Here is a 10550-nt window from a genome sequence, read left to right as displayed (position 1 = left end):
TAAAATGTTTTTTTTTGTATACATAAAATTGAAGAAAACAAGACACAAGGGTTATTTTCAGCATTTTAATGATTTTTTTACATTTTTGACATAGTGCAGTATCACTTCAAGAAATATACATTGTAGTGGTCGGTATATATCAGTATATGTTATTTCTAAATGTAAATTACACCCGGGATGACCCCGTTGCCTCCCTATTTTCTTTGAGTGGGGAAAACACAGAATTATAGCTGTTGTTGTAAACCAACCAAACTAAACAACGTGTTAAAAAGAACCAGTAGAGAATTCTCGAAAATATTTTTTTTTTTCATACAGAAAATGGCACCGAACCACAGACACAGGTTATTTTTGGTTTTAAACAAATGAAATTCGGCCTTGAAGTGCCATACGTGTTCCTCTCTCCGCAATTTTGATTAACCAAAATGTCGGCAAGCAATTCAAGTATTACATAAAAGAACCAAATGAGATTGCTGAACAAGGAGTAATTGTTGCCATTGATAAAATGCTGCTGACCCATAGTAAGCACGGGTCACGCATAGTTCACTTAGTGTTTGTAAAGAAATACCAATGAGGGATTCGAACCCATGGTCGTCCGCTTACATAATGCTCTGCTCAGGAACACTGTTATATAACTCTAATGGGTTGACCTACAACATCGCCGAAGAAAAAAAAGAATGAATCAGGAAAACGGCTGGTGACTGTGGAATGTCATCTTCTGAAAGACTTCTTGTTATGCAATTACTGGGAGAGATGTTAATACTTGGCACGGTGTTCGGAGCCCACGTTGTGGCCGATACTGCACGGCATTACTGGACGTGTCGCGCTGGAGGATGGTCGTATCTCTCAGCCCAACTTAGAGTCTTGGACGTCGCGTTTTCCTGTTGAACTTTTTATCAAACATGCTCACCAGAACTCAGTAATGTTCATTCAGAACTATTTCGTCGAAACTATTGCACGTTTTAAAAGGTGATATTCTAAAAGACTTGGCCAAGTTTTTGAAAGACAACGTTGTGTATGTTGTTTCATGGCTGAACACTTGTACTAAAAGCTGCAGTGTTCACCATGGAGGTAGAAATTCTACCTCCATTATTTTACCAACACACAATTCACTGCTGAGCCCTTCACTACATTATCGGGAATTCTACAAAGTTGTCTTATTCCGACTACAGACTTTTTTGGACTAAAACTTCGGTGATTGAGCTCGGGTGGCTTGGGGGTGCTCGCCCCGAGTCGGTGGAATGGGGCGTAAGGTCTTTGGAACACCTAAATTTGGGGTGTAGGCCCTCACGGCGCAAAACCCCTTTTGTTTTCGCCTTCGAAATAAGTTTGATGTAATATTCTGAGGCAACGAAATAATTCTAACCCTTGCTTTTTTAGGTGCTCCTATCTTTGTACCGACGAGTCTCAAGAGAATGCGCCCAGGTGTCGGATGTTATCTGTGGATATGTGGTTTGTGGACGTAACATAGGAGTCCTCGCTGGAGTCATCGCCGGATTCAGGTAAGGAAAACTTGGCATCATCCGACCTCCACGGTTTTTTTTTTTGCGATTAAATTCTTTGATGAATGTTGCCCTTTATCCTTAAAAAGCCTTAATTGCTTTTGTATCTCTTAAAGGGCAGCAAACACGGGGGCCTACTGCAACTTTGTAAAGAAAATAAACTGAATTATTTGATAGATCTATGCTGCCCTTTAACCTTAAAGGCCTTAATTGCCTTGTTTATCTTTTAAAGGGCAGCAAACACTCTGATAAGAACTATGGAGACGCATTGCAACTTTTCAAAGAAACCCCCCCCCCCAAAAAAAAAAAAAAAAAAAAAAAACAATCGAGTAAGATTTATGAAGGCGTTCTGCAACTTTTCAAAGAAAAAAAAATGCATTTTTAAATTGATGCACTTCTTGAAAAAAAATTAAGTGTTTTTCCAGTGATTTAACAATAATTGAATTGAACTGAATGAAAATAAGACTCCTTTTGATGGTTCTTAGAAGAAAAGAAAGGGTTCTCTAAAAAAAAAAGGGGGGGACCTTTACTAATGAAGCGCAATAGTGTGGAGGTCGGATTACGCAAGTTGTCTTAAATCAAGATCAAGACAAGACGAAGACTTCAAAGTGTAAGAGGAGATCTAACCCGTTCTCTTGCAGAGTCCCACCCCTTGTACCGCCCCTTCCCCTCCAAGATGCTCCACAATCTTGTTGATGTTGTCCTTGCTTGTAGAGCTTTCAAGGTAAAATCACATTTTCCTGGCATTTCTTGAGTTGCATATTGGTCGAAGCCAGTGATGCTTTTTAATTAGGAGGCTAGTCTAACTGGAAACTTCTGTCGGGTTGATACTTCAAGTCGTCAGTTGTCATGTTTTTATTAATGAAATTGTCATGATTTTATGTTTTCAAAATCTAACAAAATCAAAGTCATTTACCTAATTCGTTACAAATGTCAATAATTCTTAATAATAAAAAAAAATAGGAAAAAATGTTTTTCACAAAGACAAATTTCTGCAATAAAGTCCCTTTTGAAACCAAACGCTTTGTAGTATGGGCACAACATTTTATCCCACAACCAAAAGTGTAGAAGTAATAATTCACTCTAATCAACATTCATTTTATGATTAATGTTTGATTATTAAGGAGTTAGAAGTAAATAAAGAATTTAGACTTTCTAAATGAATATTTACATATTCCTTATACAGTATCAGCATGACATCATTTCTGAATGTAGAAATTTTCAAATAATTAAATCGTACAAAAAATCTTAAAATAATAACAGATAACCGATAAAGAACTTAGGTCAATGGATGATTTATGTTTGATTTGATGAAAGTTGTAAATAAAGAATTTAGTTCAACTAAATGACTATTTACATAGTCTTATGTAAATGACATCATTCCTAAATAAAGACAGTTCAAACTAAAATCGTATTTGAACGAGAAAACAAAACAATGATAAAAAAAAATAAAGCTGTAACACTTGCTCATTAAGATCAAATTTCAAATGAAAAAAATGAGGGAACTTTTGGCAAAATATTGAGTTCTTCATGTCTACAAAAAAAAAAAAAAAAAAAAAATCAGAGGTGGCGAGAGAAAAGAAAGGATGGATAAAAAAAGCAGCCATGGGAGAAGGACTTCAGTGGTGTCTAGGTACGTATGAATGGTGAGTCAGTATAAGGCCGTATCCGAATTGGCGGCTACGGCTACGGCTGGATCGCCGCGTCATCATGCATTGAAGTATAAGACTCCCTTAGCAACTTCCCTGGCAACGGTCGTAGCCGCAGCCGTAGCCATCAATTCGGATACGGCCTTAAGGCCTAGAGTATCAGTGTTGGCCTAGAGATAAGACTAACTCTCTACTCTTTCAGCAGGTTGGCTGGAGATAGGTTAAGTATAACCATGGAGGAAGAAAATATTTTCTTCCTCCATGGTATTAGGATGTGAATAGTGTAGAACTTAGTTTCGTTTCAAGGATCTCAATCTTATCTCATTTTCGGCGACCTCATTCAGAGACAATAAAAACACGATCCTAAACAAAACAAAAGATAATGCCTTGAACCAAAACTAAGATCTATGAGTAGAAGATGGAGACTGTACTTCTTCGATGTCCCTCATGAGTGACAGGAGGTCAGCAAGGGGAAAAGGTTGGAGCAAGGTATCAGGTATAAGTATTGGGTAAGTGCTCTCTAAATGTAAAAGAGTGAAAAAAACTCCACTCTTTACATTTTGAGTTGCCCCTCATATGGCTCTTTAAAAAGAGTGGTGGTTATTTCACTCTGTAAAAGGGGTTTACCTCCAGCACAGAGTGAAAAATCACTCAAAAAGATGCAAACTTCAATCTAAAAGAGTGGAATACCAATCAAGAAAGAGCTGTCCCTCATGTGGCTCTTCGACTTGAGTGCTTTTTCACTGTTTTGCATTTAGAGAGTGTGAAAGAATAACTACTCTTTCCTCCACAGCTCTAACACTCTCTCCATGCAATGCCTTAAATAACCATATATTACCTTGTTTTTTGTTTTCACACAGCTGCAACATGTTATTGCTAAAGATAATGTTTTGGCAAGCGCAGATGGCAGCTCTGGGACACCATAGATTACATGGATTTGGTAAAGTATTGAGGGTTATCTCAGGTAATGTATAGTGAACCTGATTTGTGTTTTCATCTTGATGATGATGAAGTAGTTTCCATTGAGCTTAGATTACGCCCATCCAGCTATGGAGTCGTGCAAAAGATTAAGATCAAGTTATAAAGTTACCAACTACTAGTGGGACAACGCGACCACACAATTTTGAATCACAAACAAAATACAATAGAGACAACAGGTGTTAGTTGCCAGACTAAAAGGATGTGTCTTTTTAGCCTCTTTCTTTAAAGAGCATTCCCCTACAATGTGGGAAAATCAACAAAGATATTTAGCAGATCACAAGCAAGCCTTCATCAATGTGCTGATTAATAATTGGAAAGGAAAATTGAAACATACACAAACAAAATCAGACTTTGAACCTCTCAATGGTTATTTGTGATCAGCAGTCAATGTATAACTTTTTTGTAACTGATATTAGAAGAGTTTACCAACATTAATCTTCGAAAACTATATGTTTGTTTCCAAAGATTGAGATATGGCATCACCCAAAGTTGAGGCTATACTCTTGACGGTTTTTTGACTGTGCACCATCAGCTGAGAAGGACTGTGTCAAGTCTATCCAGATGACTCTCTCTCTGCCCTACAAAGTCAACCGCCATTCAAGTGACAGAGCGATGTGGAGTATAACCAACTTGTTTTTTTCGTTTGACATTCTGAAACTTTTGCTCTTTTTTTCTCACAAATTTGGTAAAAACTGTGTTGAACTTTGAGCTGTCAAATATATTTCAAAGAATATACATGCATAATGCATCCTTTAGTTTGTAATAAAAATACTATGCAAACAAAAATGAGGAATCTTCATTAAATCAGCAAGTCAAGATTTTCAGAAGATTTTGTTTTTAGTAACAGCAATCCAACAAAATAATACCTGGAATATTATGTCATAATAGTATGCATTTTCAATGAGGTGAAAAGTGAGTAGTGCTGGAGGATAGTTTTCTATGTAAGCATTCAGACTTAAACCCAAAGGAACCATGGACACTATTGGTAATTACTTAAAATAATTGTTAGCACAAAGACTTGCTTGTGAAAAAATTGTGAGAAATTGTGAGAAACGGCTCCCTCTGAAGTAACGTGGATTTCGAGAAAGAAGTATTTTTCCACTAAAATATTTGAATTTGATTTCGAGACCTCATAATTAGATTTTGATGTCTCAAAATCAAGCATCTGAAAGCACACGACTTTGTATGACAACTGTGTATTCTTTCCAAATATCTCACAACTTCGATGACCGCAGTGAGCTCAATTACCAAAGGTGTCCAGTGTCTTTAACCTATACTTGTTTTATCAAAAATTCTCAACATGACTTTTTGAAACTTTCAACCACAGGCTGACATGATGATCTTGGGGACGACATCTCGAGGCTAATTAACACTCTTTGGACTACCACCTGAAGAAGGACTGTGTCAAGTCTAGCCACATGACTCTCCGCTACAAGATCAACAGTTACTGTTCGAGTGACGTAGCGATGTTGAGGCTAACCAACACTTTTTGGGACTAAGGCAAAAATACAACAGTTAACTTGGTAAGTTTGAAAAACTCATACTAAAACAATCTTCTTGAAGATAAGATTCATCCCACAAAATTTGGCAAATGAGTCGAATACTTCAAATTCGATTTGAAGGAAATGCCAAGTACCCAAGCAAAAGTAGAGAAGCATCACTGAGTTTGAAATGAGCACACAATATGAACAACTGGTGGAAAATTTCATTAAAATAATGAGGTCAAGTTTGTCAGAAGAAGATGTTATTTTTAGAACAAAAAAATCAACAAAAACCTGAAATATTATGTCAGAATAGTTCACATTTTCAATGAGGTGACAAGTGAGTAGCGTTGGAGGAGAGTTTTTCTCAAAATTTACTTTCTGAAACTTTCAACCACAGACTGAGATAATGACCTTGAAGATGACATTAAGAGGACTGTGCCAAGTCTAGCCAGGTGACTCTCCGCTACTACAAGATCAACCGAGTGACGTGGCAACGTTGAGGCTAACCAACACTTTTTTGGACTGAGGCAAAAAGACAACGGACAACTTGGTAAGTTTGATAAAACTCATTCTAAAACGATCTTTTTGAAGAGAAAGTTCATCCCACAAATTTTGGCAAATGAGTTGAATGTTTCAAATTTCAAAGGAAATGGCAAGTACGAAGTAGAAGTAGAAGTAGAAGCAGCATCATTGATTTTGAAATGAGCACACAATACAAACAACTGGTGGAAAATTTTATACAAATAATGAGGACAAGTTTTTAAGAAGATTTTATTCATAGTACAAACCATTCAACAAAAACCCGGAATGTGTTTGCATTTTCAAAGGTGAAAGTGAGTGTTGTAAAAGAGTTTCTCAAAATGGCTTTTTGAATCTTTTTACCACAGGCTGAGATGATGACCTTGAAGATGACATCTTGAGGCTAATTAACACTCTTTGGACTTGACACCTGAAGGACATTGTCAAGTCTAGCCAGATGACTCTCCGCTACAAAATCAACCGTTCAAGTGACATTGACTTTAGCGATGTTGGCTAACCACCACTTTTTTGGACTAGGGCAAAAAGACACCAGAGAACTTGGTAAGCTTGAAAAACTCATTCTAGCAATCTTTTTTTGGAGAGTTCATCCCACAAATTTGGCAAATGAATTGAATGTTTCAAATTTGATTAGAAGGAAAACACTCTTTTGCATCATAGAGTTTGATATGCCAGCACACCATACAAACAACCATGACAACTGGAGGACAACTTCATTAAAATAATGAGGTCAAGATTGTCAGAAAAGGAAATTTTGTTTAATACAAAAAGTTTGAATGTTGAGTTAAGTTGAAGAACTGGGCCCCATGTATTAAAGTCTGTTAATGTAAAGCAAAACTTACTAAGCACAGAAAACATGGCAAACAAAAACTGGTTAGGCCCTACCTGCCGAAATTCCATTAAGTTTTCATTGTTGCAACTTGTGCCCCACTCATTTCTTGCTTTGCAAAGAAATTTGCTGAGCAGTATTTCTGCTGAACAGCTGTATGAAATTGGGCCCTGGTTGGAGTTGAGATTTTTCTTTGCAATCATTCAGGCTTGACTAGTCCTCAGAACAGCTGATGCTTGTATTAAATAAGTTTTATTACTGGGGTGCTGTTGGCCCTACTCCTTTTTCAAAATTTTGTCATAATCAGTTGAACTGTGTCGTTATCGGTCTATGAACCGATAATGACAAAATTCGAAAAAGGAGTACAGCGCCCCAGTGATGGGTCTATATCCAAATTCATTTTGGAAATTTTTCATTTTCGACCACAGATTGAGTTGATGGCTTTGGAGATGACATACACCCTAGCCATTTTTGGACTGATTGCCACCAGCTGAAGAAGGACTGTGCCAAGTTTAGCTACCTGACTCTACTACAAGTTCAAGAACCTTTCATGGAGCGTAGAACTGCTGTGTGGATAAAACCAACCTTTTGTGTTTTTGAACTGAACGTCTTGAGAACTGTGCCATGGTTCAAGTGACCAAGAGACAATATTTATATGATAGAACACTTCTCAGAGCAAACTCTCCTCTCAAAGGTGATTTTACACCTGGTTTTGTACCATGCAAGTTTACTAGAATTGGTACTTATTATTTTAACCACTCTATGCAAAGCTTTCAAATGCTTTTTGGACTGCCATCGTTGACTGATGAAAGACTGTGATCACCAATCAACTGAAACAAGCAGGACCAAGATGGGGCCCTCTATGATGACGCTCAAGGGGAGGACCACACACATAAGAACCAGCAGCCCAATATCATGGAGCTGCTTAAGCAAAACAATTACTGCTGATTAATTGTCTGCTTAGCAGAAATGAGCAGGATACCAGTCAAAAGTTGTACGTGTGACATGTTAGTTTGACTGGTACCCTTGTTTTGGTAAGCAACATTTAGTTGTGCTTAGCTACTTTTTGTGCTTTTAGCAGCTTTATGAAATTGGGCCCTGCATAGGGTATGTCTGAATGTGTAGCTGTGGATATGGTTGCAGCTATTGCTATGGGTCTCTTACCATACTTGAAACATATTCATGTGACTAACAAGCCGTATCCACAGCCACTATTTCAGATACATCCTTATCTTTTTTTACTTATAGGCTTTTCTTGGAATCCATCAAAATCCAGTACCATTATTGTACAAGTAGCGAGTCATGATCAGTACTCGCATTAAGTGATGCTTGGTTTGATAAAAACTGGCAGCGTGGCCTCATGCCAAGCATTGTTTGCTCATCATGGAAAATCAAATTCAGTAAATCAAAGTACAATACGCTTTGGATTTTGATGGAGTTAAAGTAGTTAGGAATGCAAAAGATGCTGTAGCTTTTGTAAAGAGAATTAAACAAACAAATTATGTTGACAAAAGACATCAGAAGCAACGCAACTTATGAGCCGTGTAGTTGTACTTTTTGCCAAACCATTTGTTATTACAAATGAGTGAAAATGCCACGTGACAAACATAATTTGGTAACAGGGAAGACCCATGGCATTAACCACTATTCTATCTGCGCGTTCAAGAACAAGAAGTGTTTTTCATTAAACATGCATTTTGTCCACTAGCTCTCAAAAAACATCATTACTAGATAACTAAATGTTTGTCATCTTTAATGTTGTGTTTTAAATTACAGTTTGTTTGAAGTAATTGTTTATCTATTTTAATTATTATCTGTTGTTGATGTTTTAGTTTTCTGAAGTATTTTTACTGTAATAAACATTCATAATTCTTCATGCAAACGCCTTGCATTTTTTAGACACAATTTTGTTAATTAAGGATCTGTAACCGTTTGGCTGGTTATGGAAAAAGTTAAAAAAAAATTTTTTTTTAAAGAATTACAAGGGGTAAGTCCAGCACTTTTATGAATTTTTAATTAATTTTTGTATCAATTTTTCGCATAAAATTTGAAAGAATTACAAGGGGTAGGTCCAGCACTTTTATGAATTTCTTGCCTAACCTGAAATGTCACGAGGGGTAAGTCCAGCCTTTTTATGAGTTTTGGGACTAAAATTTTAAAAATCACAAGGGGGTAAATCCAGCATTTTATTTTTTTTGCCCAAAATTCAAAAATTCATAAGGGGCAAGTCCAGCATTTTTATGAATTTGGGACTTATATTGAAAAAATCACAAAGGGTAAGTCCAGCGCTATTATAATTTTTTTTATGAATTTTTCGGCCTAAAATTTCAACCTAAAAACTTTCGGCCTAAAAAATCACAAAGGGAAGGTCCAATATTTTGTTTAACATTTTGGGACTAAAATTTAAAAATTCACAAGGGGCAAGTCCAGCATTTTTATGAATTTTGGGACTTAAATTGAAAAAAATCACAAGGGGTAAGTCCAGCACTATTATGAATTTGGGACTAAAATTGAAACAAATCACAAGGGGTAAATCCAGCATTTTGATGAGTTTCTTTTGCTTAAAATTGAAAAAATCACAAGGGGCAAGTCCAGCATTTTTATAATTTTTGGGACTAACATTTTTTTAAATCACAGGGGGTAGGTAGGTTCAGCATTTTAATAATTTTGAGGACTTATATTTTCAAAATTCACATGGGGCAAGTCCAACATTTTTATTAGTTTTCGGCTTAAAATGGCAATTCCAGCATGGCGAAAAACTGTTTGGGTTAAAAAAAAAATTTTTGAGGACTAATATTTTCAAAATTCACAAGGGGTAAGTCCAGCATTTTTATGAGTTTTTGGCCTGAAATTGAAAAAATTACAAGGGGTAAGTCCAGCATTTTTATGAATTTGGGGACTAAAATTGAAAAAAATCACAAGGGGTAAGTCCAGCATTTTTATGAGTTTTTGGCCTGAAATTGAAAAAACCACAAGGGGCAAGTCCAGCATTTTTACAACTTTTTGCCAAAAACTTAATAATTCACAACATTTTTATGTGTTATGGCCTAAAATCGGAAAAAGTCACAGGGGGTAGGTCCAGCATTTTTATAAATTTTGGGACTTAAATTGAAAAAAATCACAAGGGGTAAGTCCAGCATTTTTACAACTTTTTGCCAAAAACTTAATAATTCACAACATTTTTATGTGTTATGGCCTAAAATCGGAAAAGTCACAGGGGGTAGGTCCAGCATTTTTATAAATTTTGGGACTAAAATTTAAAAAAATCACAAGGGGTAAGTCCAGCATTTTTTATGAGTTTTTTGCAAACATTTGAAAAATTCACACGGGGCAAGTCCAACATTTTTATTAGTTTTCGGCTTAAAATGGCAACTCCAGCATGGCGAAAATCTGTTTGGGTTAAAAAAAAAATTTTAAAAATCGATTTGGGTAAAACTAGTTTAAATAACTTGTTACGGCAAACATGTTATAATATGGCACTAATGTTGTGCTCATTGGTTTATTTTGTCAGGTTCTCAGATCAGATCAGTTTAATGGAGGGATACTTTGTCAAACGCAGAGGCATAAAATT

The 10550-nt window shown here is 36.2% G+C and overlaps 1 long non-coding RNA gene across 3 annotated transcripts; it reads left to right on the top strand.

The window, feature by feature from the left end:
- The first annotated feature begins 815 nt into the window (after positions 1–815).
- Positions 816–8834, top strand: LOC117289725. Of its 3 annotated transcripts, XR_004518968.1 has the most exons (7): positions 816–966; positions 1378–4088; positions 4595–4748; positions 5457–5652; positions 6011–6163; positions 6501–6693; positions 7408–8834. It is a non-coding gene; the product is annotated as an uncharacterized LOC117289725 (long non-coding RNA). The 3 variants fall into 3 exon arrangements; XR_004518969.1 differs by having other exon boundaries at positions 1378–4743; XR_004518967.1 differs by having other exon boundaries at positions 1378–4748.
- The last annotated feature ends 1716 nt before the right edge of the window (positions 8835–10550 follow it).

Source organism: Asterias rubens, chromosome 4 (genome assembly GCF_902459465.1).
Source record: "Asterias rubens chromosome 4, eAstRub1.3, whole genome shotgun sequence".
Lineage (NCBI taxonomy): Eukaryota > Metazoa > Echinodermata > Asteroidea > Forcipulatida > Asteriidae > Asterias > Asterias rubens.
This window is presented reverse-complemented; position numbering and strand designations above follow the sequence as displayed.